We start from the raw sequence: 9982 nt of genomic DNA on the forward strand, positions 1-9982 counted from the left end.
TGCAGGCTGTGCAGGAACCACGGCAGTATCTGCTTCTGGGAAGGCCTTGGGAAGCTTTTACTCATGGCAGAAGGCAAAGTAAGAGTAGGTGTGTTACATGGCAAGAGCAGGAGGGACAGTGTGGGTGGGCAGGAGGTGCTATACACTTTTAAACAGTCAGACCTCACAAGAACTCACTGTCATGAGGACAGCATCTAGTGCTGTCCTCAGGGATAGTGCTAAACATTCATGAGAAATGGGCCCCTGTGACCCAATCACCTCCCACCAGGCCCCACCCTCAACACTAGAGATTACAGTTGAACATGAAATTTGGGTGGGGACACAGATCCAAACCATATCACATCTCTTAGAAAAATGTCTTGAAGTTGAGAGCCGACTGGGAGCGACCGAGCGGGCCGCCGCCGCCGCCATGAACCCCGAATATGACTACCTGTTTAAGCTGCTTTTGATTGGTGACTCAGGCGTGGGCAAGTCATGCCTGCTCCTGCGGTTTGCTGATGACACGTACACAGAGAGCTACATCAGCACCATCGGGGTGGACTTCAAGATCCGAACCATCGAGCTGGATGGCAAAACTATCAAACTTCAGATCTGGGACACAGCGGGCCAGGAACGGTTCCAGACCATCACTTCCAGCTACTACCGGGGGCCTCATGGCATCATCGTGGTGTATGACGTCACTGACCAGGAGTCCTATGCCAACGTGAAGCAGTGGCTGCAGGAGATTGACCGCTACGCCAGTGAGAACGTTAATAAGCTCCTGGTGGGCAACAAGAGCGACCTCACCACCAAGAAAGTGGTGGACAACACCACAGCCAAGGAGTTTGCGGACTCTCTGGGCATCCCCTTCTAGGAGACAAGTGCCAAGAATGCCACCAATGTCGAGCAGGCGTTCATGACCATGGCTGCCGAGATCAAAAAGGGGATGGGGCCCGGAGCAGCCTCCGGGGGCAAGCGGCCCAATCTCAAGATCGACAGCACCCCTGTAAAGCCGGCTGGCGGTGGCTTTTGCTAGGAGGGGCACATGGAGTGGGACAGGAGGGGGCACCTTCTCCAGATGATGTCCCTGGGGGGGGGCAGGAGGTGCCTCCCTCTCCCTCTCCTGGGGCATTTGAGTCTGTGGCTTTGGGGTGTCCTGGGCTCCCCATCTCCCTCTGGCCCATCTGCCTGCTGCCCTGAGCCCCAGTTCTGTCACAGTCCCTAAGGGAAGACACTCAGGACCTGTGGTCAGGCAGGGCAGGGGCCTGCTCTACTGCTGCCTCTAGGTGACTTTCCAAGATGCCCCCCTACACACCTTTCTTTGGAACGAGGGCTCTTCTGTCGGTCTCCCTTCCACCCCCATGTATGCTGCACTGGGTTTCTCTCCTTCCCCTTCTTCCTGCTCTCCTTCTGCCCAAGAGCTGAGGTCTCCCCGGCCTCTACTGCCCTGGCTGCAGTCAGTGCCCAGGGCCAGGAGAGTGGCCAGGGGATCCAGGACCTGGGATCCAGGGCCCTGGGCTGGACCTCAGGACAGGCATGGAGACCACAGGGGCCCAGCAGCCCACCCTTTCCTCTCCCCACTGCCTCCTTTCCCCTCCCACATTCCCAGCTCCAGCCATCCAGCTGCGGTGGGGTCTGAGTATATCTAGGACGGGTGGGTGGGTAGCTGCACTGGGCTTGTGTCTTGAGCCTGGAGGGAGTCTGCTCCTGCCGCCCTCTGCCCTTCCAGAGACAGACCCATGCGCTGCCTGTCCAGTGTGCCCCTTTGTCCCCACATCAGGCAGAGGCGGAAGGCCCACTGTGCCAGAGGCTGGGCACCAGCCTTAACCCTCTGCTAGCACCTCCTCCCCTTCCCCGAGGCAGCACATCTGGCTTACTCTCCCCTGGGTCTCTGGAGCCCACCAGGGAAGGCCCTCATCCCCTGCCGCTACTTCTCTGGGGAATATGGGTTTCATCCGGGGTTGGGGGCCTCTCTGCTCATCCACTCTGCACCCAGGATCCTAGTCCCCTGCCCTCTGGCACAGCTGCTTCCTGCAGGAAAGCAAGTCTTTGGTCTCCCTGAGCAGCCATGTCCCTCGTGCGGTCTCTTGCCTGTCCCACCTGTGCCCTGCCCTCCAGCTTGTATTTAAGTCCCTGGGCTGCCCCTTGGGGTGCCCCCCCCTCCGCTCCCAGGTTCCCCTCTGGTGTCATGTCAGGCATTTTGCAAGGAAAAGCCACTTGGGGAAAGATGGAAAAGGACAAAAAAATTAATAAATTTCCATTGGCCCTCGGGTGAGCTGAGGGTTTTTGCAAGGAAAAAAAAAAAGAAAGAAAAGAAAAATGTCTTGAAGTTAATGGAGCTTATGTTGAGAGATCAAGTTTATGCTTTAAATTTTTATCTTTTAATTCCATTTTTACCTAACTTTTTGAAGTCCCCTTGTATTGTTAACTATAGTCACCCTACTGTGCAATAGAACACCATAACTTATTTCTTCTATCTAACTGTAATTTTGTACCCATTGACCAATCTCTTCTCATCCCCTCCTTCCACTAAGCTTCTCCACCCTCTGGTAACTTCTATTCTACTCTGTACTTCTATGAGATCAGCTTTTTCAGATTCCCCAAATGAGCAAGATCATGTGGTATTTATGTTCCTGAGCTTGGCTTATTTCACTTAACATAATGTCCTACAGGTTCATCTGTCTTGCAGAAAATAACAAGACTCGATTCTTTTTATGGCTGAATATAATTCCATTGTGTATATGTACCTCATTTTCTTTATCCATTCATTCACTAAGGGACACTTAGGTCTCTTCCATATCTTCACTATTGTGAATAGTGTTGCAATCAACATGGGGGTGCAGGTGTCTCTGTGACATACTGGCTTCATTTCCTTTAGATAGATACAGTATACCCAGTAGTGAGATTGCTGGATCATATGGTAGTTCTATTTTTAATTTTTTGAGGAACCTCTACACTGTTTTCCATAACAGCTGTACTAGTTTACATTCCCAGCTGTATATAAGGTGATATGGTTTGGCTTTGTGTCCCCACCCAAATCTCATATTGAATTGTAATAATCCCCATGTTTCATGGGAGGGGCCCAGAGGAAGGTAATTGAATCATGAGAGTGGATTTTTCCCATGCTATTCTCATGATAGTGAGTAAGTCTCATGAGATCTGATGGTTGTATAAAAGGGCAGTTCCCCTACACAAGCCCTCTTGCCTGTATGACTGCCACGTAAGACATGTCTTGCTTCCCTTTCACCTTTCACCATGATTGTGAGGCCCCCGCAGCCATGTGGAACTGTGAGTTAATTAAACCTCTTTCCTTTATAAATTACTCAGTCTGAGGTGTGTATTAGCCACATGAGAACAGACTAATACATAAGGGTTCCCATTTCTTCACATCTTTGCCAGTATTTGTTTTGTTTTTTGCCTTTTTGGTAATAATCATTCTACTTGGGGTGAGGTAATATCTCATTAAGGTTTTTATTTGCATTTCCCTCATGATTAGTGATGTTCAACATTTTTTTACATACATGTTGGCAATGTTTATGTATTCTTTAGATAAATATCTGTTCAGATCTTTTGCCCATTTTAAAATTCAATTATTTAGTTTTTTGTTATTGAGTTGTTTGAGTTCTTTATGTATTCTGGATATCAGCCCCTTGTCAGATGCATAGTTTGCAAACATTTTCTCCTATTCTATAGATTGTCTCTTCACTCTGTTGTTTCCTTTGTTGTACAAATGCTTTTTAGTTTGCTATAATACCATTTGTCTATTTTTGCTTTTGTTGCCTATGCTTAAAAGCATAGGCAACAAAAAATCCTCGCCCAGGCCTATGTCATAAAACATTTCCCCTACGTTTTCGTCTAGTAGTTTTAGAGTTTCCGGTCTTACATTTAACTCTTCAATCCATTTTGAGTTGATTTTTTTTTTAATATGGTGAAAGAAAGTGGTAGAGTTTTATTCTTCTGAGTGTCGATATGTAGTTTTCTCAACCATTTACTAAAGAGGCTGTCCTTTCTCCCAGTGTGTGTTCTTGACACCTTTGTCAAAAAAATCAGTTGCATGCATTTATTTCTGGGTTCTCCATTCTCTCACATTGGTCTACGTGTCTTGTTTTTATGCTTATATCATGTTGTTTTGGTTACTATAGTTTTGTAGTATATCTTAAAGTTAGGTAGTTTAATGCCTCCAGCTTTGTTCTTTTTGCTTAAGATTGCTTTGGTTATTTGAGTTTTTTTATGGTTTGAGACATATTTTAGGATTGTTTTACCTATTTTTGTGAAGAATGTTAATTTTTTTGATAGGGATTGCATTGAAATTCTAGATCACTTTGTGTAGTATGAACATTTTAACAATATTAATTCCTCTAACCCATGAACATAAAATACCTTTCCATTTATTTGTGTCCTCTTCAGTTCATTTCATTGCTATTTTATAGTTTTCACTGTAGAGATATTTCACCACCACTTTGATTCAATTTATACTTGGTTTGTTGTTGTAGTAGTTGTTGTTGTTGTTGTTTTTGAGAGTCTCACTCTATCTCCCAGGCTGGAGGGGAGAGGTACTATCTCACCTCACTGCAACCTCTGCCTCCCGCATTCAAGCAATTCTCCTGCCTCAGCCCCCCAAGTAGCTGGGATTACAGGTGCACACCACCACGCCCAGCTAGTTTTTGTATTTTTAGTAGAGAAGGGTTTCATCATGTGGCCAGGCTGATCTTAAACTCCTGACATCAGGCAATCCTCCTGCCTCGGCCTCCCAAAGTGCTGGGATTATAGGCGTGAGCCACCATGCCTAGCCCAGGAATTGCTTTCTTGATTTCTTTTTCAGATGGTTTGCTGTTGATGTATGGAAATAGTACTAATTTCTGTATGTTGATTTTGTATCATGCAACTTTACTGAATTTATTAATTCTAACAGTTTTTTTTGTTTGTTTTTGTTTTTGTTTTTTTGGTGGAGGCTCTAGATCATGTTATCAGCAGACAGGGAAAATTTGACTTCTTTCTTTCCGATTTCTCTCTCTTACCTAATTGCCGCGGCAGGGACTTCCAGGACTATGTTGAATACAAGTGGTGAAAGCAGGCATCCTTGTCTTATTCCAGATTTTAGATAAAAAACTTTCAACTTTTTCTTATTCAGTATGATATTAGCTGTGGGTTTGTCATATATGTCCTTTATTGTGTTGAGATATGTTCCTTTCCTACCTAATTTGTTGATGGTTTTCATCATGAAGGGATGTTAACTTTAGTCAAATCCTTTTTTTGACGTTGATTGAGATGATCATATGGCTTTTGTCCTTGCAGAGTCTCACAGGAGTCCTCAGTGAAAAGCAAGACAGTGCAAGGGCTTCCTGACAGCATCTATCCATCCAGGCCAAGGCAGACTGCCCATCTCACAGCTGGATGGGGACACAGACCGAGTTCTGGCAACTGAAATGTGAGTGGACTTAAATGAGTAACTTCTTAGCTAAGGCTACGGTAGTTCCCTCTTCCCCTGCATGGGCTGAGAGGGCCACGTGTTCCAGGAGGCACAGCCACCGGTTGGTGAGGGGCTGTGATATGTGAATAAGCATGGGCTTCAGGGACTGGGGAAAGAGAGCGATTAAGGAGTGCAGGCCAGGCATGATGGCTCATGTCTGTAATCCCAGCACTTTGGGAGGCTGAGACGGGAGGATCACTTTAGGTCAGGAGTTCGAGACCAGCCTGACCAACATGGTGAAACCTCGTCTCTACTAAAAATACAAAAATTAGCCGAGTGTGGTGGCTCACGTCTGTAATCCCAGCTACTTGGGAGGCTGAGGCAGGAGAATCACTTGAATCCGGAAGATGGAGGTTGCAGTGCGCGGAGGTCAGCCATATCACTCCAGCCTGGGTGACAGAGGGAGACTCCATCTCAAAAAAAAAAAAAAAGCAGCGATTAAGAATGAAGACATTGGCGTGCGTGCAGGCGAGGCTCAGAGCGCGAGGACCGAGCAGGGCAGCGAGTTCGCGAGCCGAGGGGAGGGGCCGGGGCTGCAGCGGAGGACGAGGCGGTGGCGGCGAGGGCCGGTACTGGACCCGGCGGGAAGAACGAGGTGGAGGCTGCAGCGGTGGCGACAGCGGTCCCCGCGGCGACGGTGCCCGCGACGGCGGCAGGGGTGGAAGCGGTGGTAGCAGTGGTGGTACCGGTGCCCGCGGGGGAGCCGCAGAAAGCAGGTGGCGAGGCGGGCGGCCGGCCACGGCGGGGACAGAGCCGCCTTCACCCCCGCTGCCGGGGCCCCCGCACCCCGGTCCCCTGCACCCCGGACAACCAACCAGACGACGGCGGCCTCGGGAACCCCCGCCCCCACCCCTCCCCCCATCCGGCCGGCCCGGAGTCAGGAGGACGAGCCGGTGCTGGCAATCCGAGTCCTGGGCACTGTCAAATGGTTCAGCGTCCGGAGTGGTTACGGATTCATCAACCGGAATGACGCCAAGGAAGATGTCTTTGTTCACCAGACAGCTGTTAAAAGAAACAACCCCAGGAAGTTTCTGCGCAGGGCTGGAGATGGAGAGACTGTGGAATTTGATGTCGTGGAAGCAGAGAAGGGCGCAGAAGCCGCTAATGTAACTGGGCCCTGGGTGGGGGTGTGCCCGTGAAGGGCAGTCGTTATTCCCCCAACCGACGTAGGTTCCGCGATTCATCCCCGGCCTCCCTCAGTTGCCGCACCACCCATGGTGGCAGAGATCCCCTCCGGGGACAGAACCTGGCAGCGAAGGGGAACGGGCCGAAGACTCTGGGCAGTGGCCCAGATGACGGCGCCCCCCACCCTTCTTCTACCGACGGCGGTTTGTGCGAGGCCCCTGGCCCCCCAACCAGCTGCAGCCTATAGAAGGCACTGAGGGGGTAGAACCCAAAGAGACAGCCCCATTGGAGGGGCACTAACAGCAGGGAGATGAGCGGGTCGCCCCCGCCTAGATTCCGGCCCAGATACCTAAGGCCCTTCCGCCCAGGCCACCCCAGCAGCCTACCACGGAAGGTGCTGATGATGAGACCAAGCCCAGCCAAGGAAATTATTTTTTAAAAAAATTTAATAAATAAATAATAATAAAGAATGAAGACATTTTTGCGGCCAACAAACATATGAAAACAAAGCTCATTATCACTGGTCATGTGAGAAATGCAAATCAAAACCACAATGAGATACCATCTCATGCCAGTTAGAATGGCAATTATTAAAAAGTAAGGAAATGACAGACACTGGCGAGGCTGTGGAGAAATAGGAACGCTTTTACACTGTTGGTAGTAGTGTAAATTAGTTCAACCATTGTGGAAGACAGTGTGGTGATTCCTCTAGAACCACAAGTACCATTTGACACAGCAATCCTATTACTGGGTATATACCCAAAGGATTATAAATCATTCTACTATAAAGACACATGCACACATATGCTTACCGCGCATTGTTTACAATGGCAAAGACTTAGAACCAACCCAAATGTCCATCAATGATAGACTGGATAAAGAAAATGTGGCACATATATACCATGGAATACTATATGGCCATAAAAAAGGATGAGTTCATGTCCTTTGCAGGGATATGGATGAAGCCAGAAGCCATCATTCTCAGCAAACTTAACACAGGAACAGAAAACCAAACACAGCATGTTCTCACTCATAAGCGGGAGTTGAACAACGAGAACACATGGATGCAGAGAGGGGAACATCACACAGCAGGGCCTGTTGCAGGGTGGGGTCTAGGGGAGGGAGATCTTTAGTACAAATACCTAATGCAGGCGGAGCTGAAAACCTAAATGACAGTTTGATAGCTGCAGCAAACCACCATGGCACATGTATACCTATGTAACAAACCTTCATATTCTGTACATGTATCCCAGAACTTAAAGTAAAATTTAAAAAAAAAAGTTAAGCCAAGGGTGATATCTAAGTGTGTCTTTTAGGCAGAGCAGGGCATGTGGATTTATCTGTGTTATCTCAGCTTTTCATCGAGACTGCGGACACTCCTAAGCCTGCACAGTAGCAGCTTCTTCTCCAGACCCTCTGTCCCTCTGAATGCCAACCCCAGCCATAGCCCAACCCAGCAAATCTCCTTCACTGCCAGAGGGGCGAGAGCAAATGGAGAGGAGGAGAGAGAAAGCGAGTAAAGGAGAGGAGAGAGCAGAAAGGACTCAAAGGCAAAGTGGACAGGGAAAGGGAAGGTCAGGGCCAAGCAGGATGAGCACCTGGGTCCAAGATGGAAATCCCAGACCTCAGCATGTTGAACTAAGGCTGGGAAGGTGCTCAGATAACACAGGGAGGCCCTGGGAATAGAGCCAGGGGTGTCGGAGCCCAGCAGCCCCTGGACCTGTTCCATCCTGTTCCATCTAGGAACAGAATGGTTCGGGGAACAGGGAGAAGCAGAGCCTGCCTGCATAGGACTGCGAAGACACAGACGCAAGGCTTAAGGAGAGAAGAGAGCAGAGAGGAGATGGCAGAGGCCAGGGAAGACAGAATGCTGGGGAGAAGTGGAGAAGGCAGAGGCAGGCAACCGTGAAAAAGGATAGGAGCCCTGGTATGTTTGCAGACAGGCCTCTGATCCTGCTTCCAGGAACTCCTCATCACTATCACGGCCACTTCCAAGGCCTCCCTGGGAACAGCGATGGCTCCTTCCGAGGCCCTCCTCAATCATCCACAGTCCTAGGAGGGGGCTTGAGGCCAAAGTATAGCTGGCTCAGGACAGGATTTTGTAAGGGTTCAGGAGAGAGGGTTGGGAAGGGGCAACTGTCCCAGGGTGGAAGGACTAGGAGGGCAGAAAGGTGAGGAGGTGTCTGCGCCCCTATCACTTCCAGCGGAGCTGCTGAGCAGACCTCAGAGGCCGTGGGAAAAGCCCACAGACGGAGGGGCAGGTGGGTGCACCTCTGGGGGGCCGCCACATCTACTTCCCCGCAACTGGGCGCCTTCAGAACCACGCTCTTGATTGGCTGAGCTGCGACCCAGTCTTTCACCCTCCAACGCCCTCATCCTTGGTGTCGGGAGCTCCCCAGCCGGGTGAGAGGTGAGCCACGAAGCCTGAGGAGTGTCCAGCGGACAGCCTCTCTCCGGAAAGCCGGGAGGGAAAGGCTTCCTGGCTGCAGTGTCCACATTGGCCACCAGGGAGCAACGCAGGACTGCCTTTTGGCGCCTCCTGGTCTCCAGCGAGCTGGTCTGCAGAACCCCAGGGGCGTGGGGACCCGGCTGCCACTGCCGGCCCCCGCCCCCTTCCACACCCTTCGCACAGCTCCTCTGCAAAACGCCTTAGGAATTCAAGCAGCTTGGGGAAAGTGGCGAGTTTTCAAAAGGCAATAAAGAGACAGGCATATCTGAAAGGGCTCCTTGAAATCCTCCGTATTCCCACCCCGTTCAGAGACTGGGGAAACTGAGGCTCAGAGAGGTTAAATCGCTTGCCTAAGATCGTCCAACTCTTTCTCTGGCCCCCCCAGTTCGGTTCTCTCTCCGGACATCCATTACCTCAGCCCCAGGAACATCGCTACACTGCGGGATATCTGGGGATAGGGATGGAGGAATCCAGGCAGCGCTTGAACTTGGCCTTGGGGTGGGGTAAGAGGCGGACTCGCTTGAACAGTGTGAGGGTGGGCACTCCTGGTGGAGTCACCGCGTGGGCAAAGGCAGGAGGCAGAGGGCTGGGGCCCCGGGAGGCAAGTGCTTTCTTAGGAGAAGTAGGAAGATAGCGGGGATAGGAAGTGTGCCCATATCCCGAGGTCCTTGCAGGCTGCCCGCGTCTCTGCCTTCAGAATTGCGGGGTGGCTCGGCCCAGGAATTTTCCTGAATTCCATGATGCTGAAAGCGCAGAGTATGGCAGGAGACCTCCCGATTACCTCATGTGGAAGTGGGAGTAAGCAAATGGTCTGCCCCGCCACTGGGGCACGGGCCAGCTGCCCCTCCGCGGCCGGGAGCCCAGCCCTGGGGAAGAGAGCGGCCACGCCCCATTCCTCCACCATGACTCGAACCTTCAGCTGCTGGAGCTCTTGGCCACCGGGGCCCCGTATTGACCTC

At 50.6% G+C, this 9982-nt stretch overlaps 2 pseudogenes across 1 annotated transcript; both read left to right on the forward strand.

Moving 5' to 3' along the window:
* The first annotated feature begins 372 nt into the window (after positions 1–372).
* Positions 373–2299, forward strand: LOC112631387 (annotated as a pseudogene). Its single transcript, XR_003121121.1, has one exon. The product of XR_003121121.1 is annotated as a ras-related protein Rab-1B pseudogene (transcript).
* On the forward strand, positions 902–7030 carry LOC112631083 (annotated as a pseudogene).
* The last annotated feature ends 2952 nt before the right edge of the window (positions 7031–9982 follow it).

This window comes from Theropithecus gelada, chromosome 9 (genome assembly GCF_003255815.1).
Source record: "Theropithecus gelada isolate Dixy chromosome 9, Tgel_1.0, whole genome shotgun sequence".
NCBI lineage: Eukaryota > Metazoa > Chordata > Mammalia > Primates > Cercopithecidae > Theropithecus > Theropithecus gelada.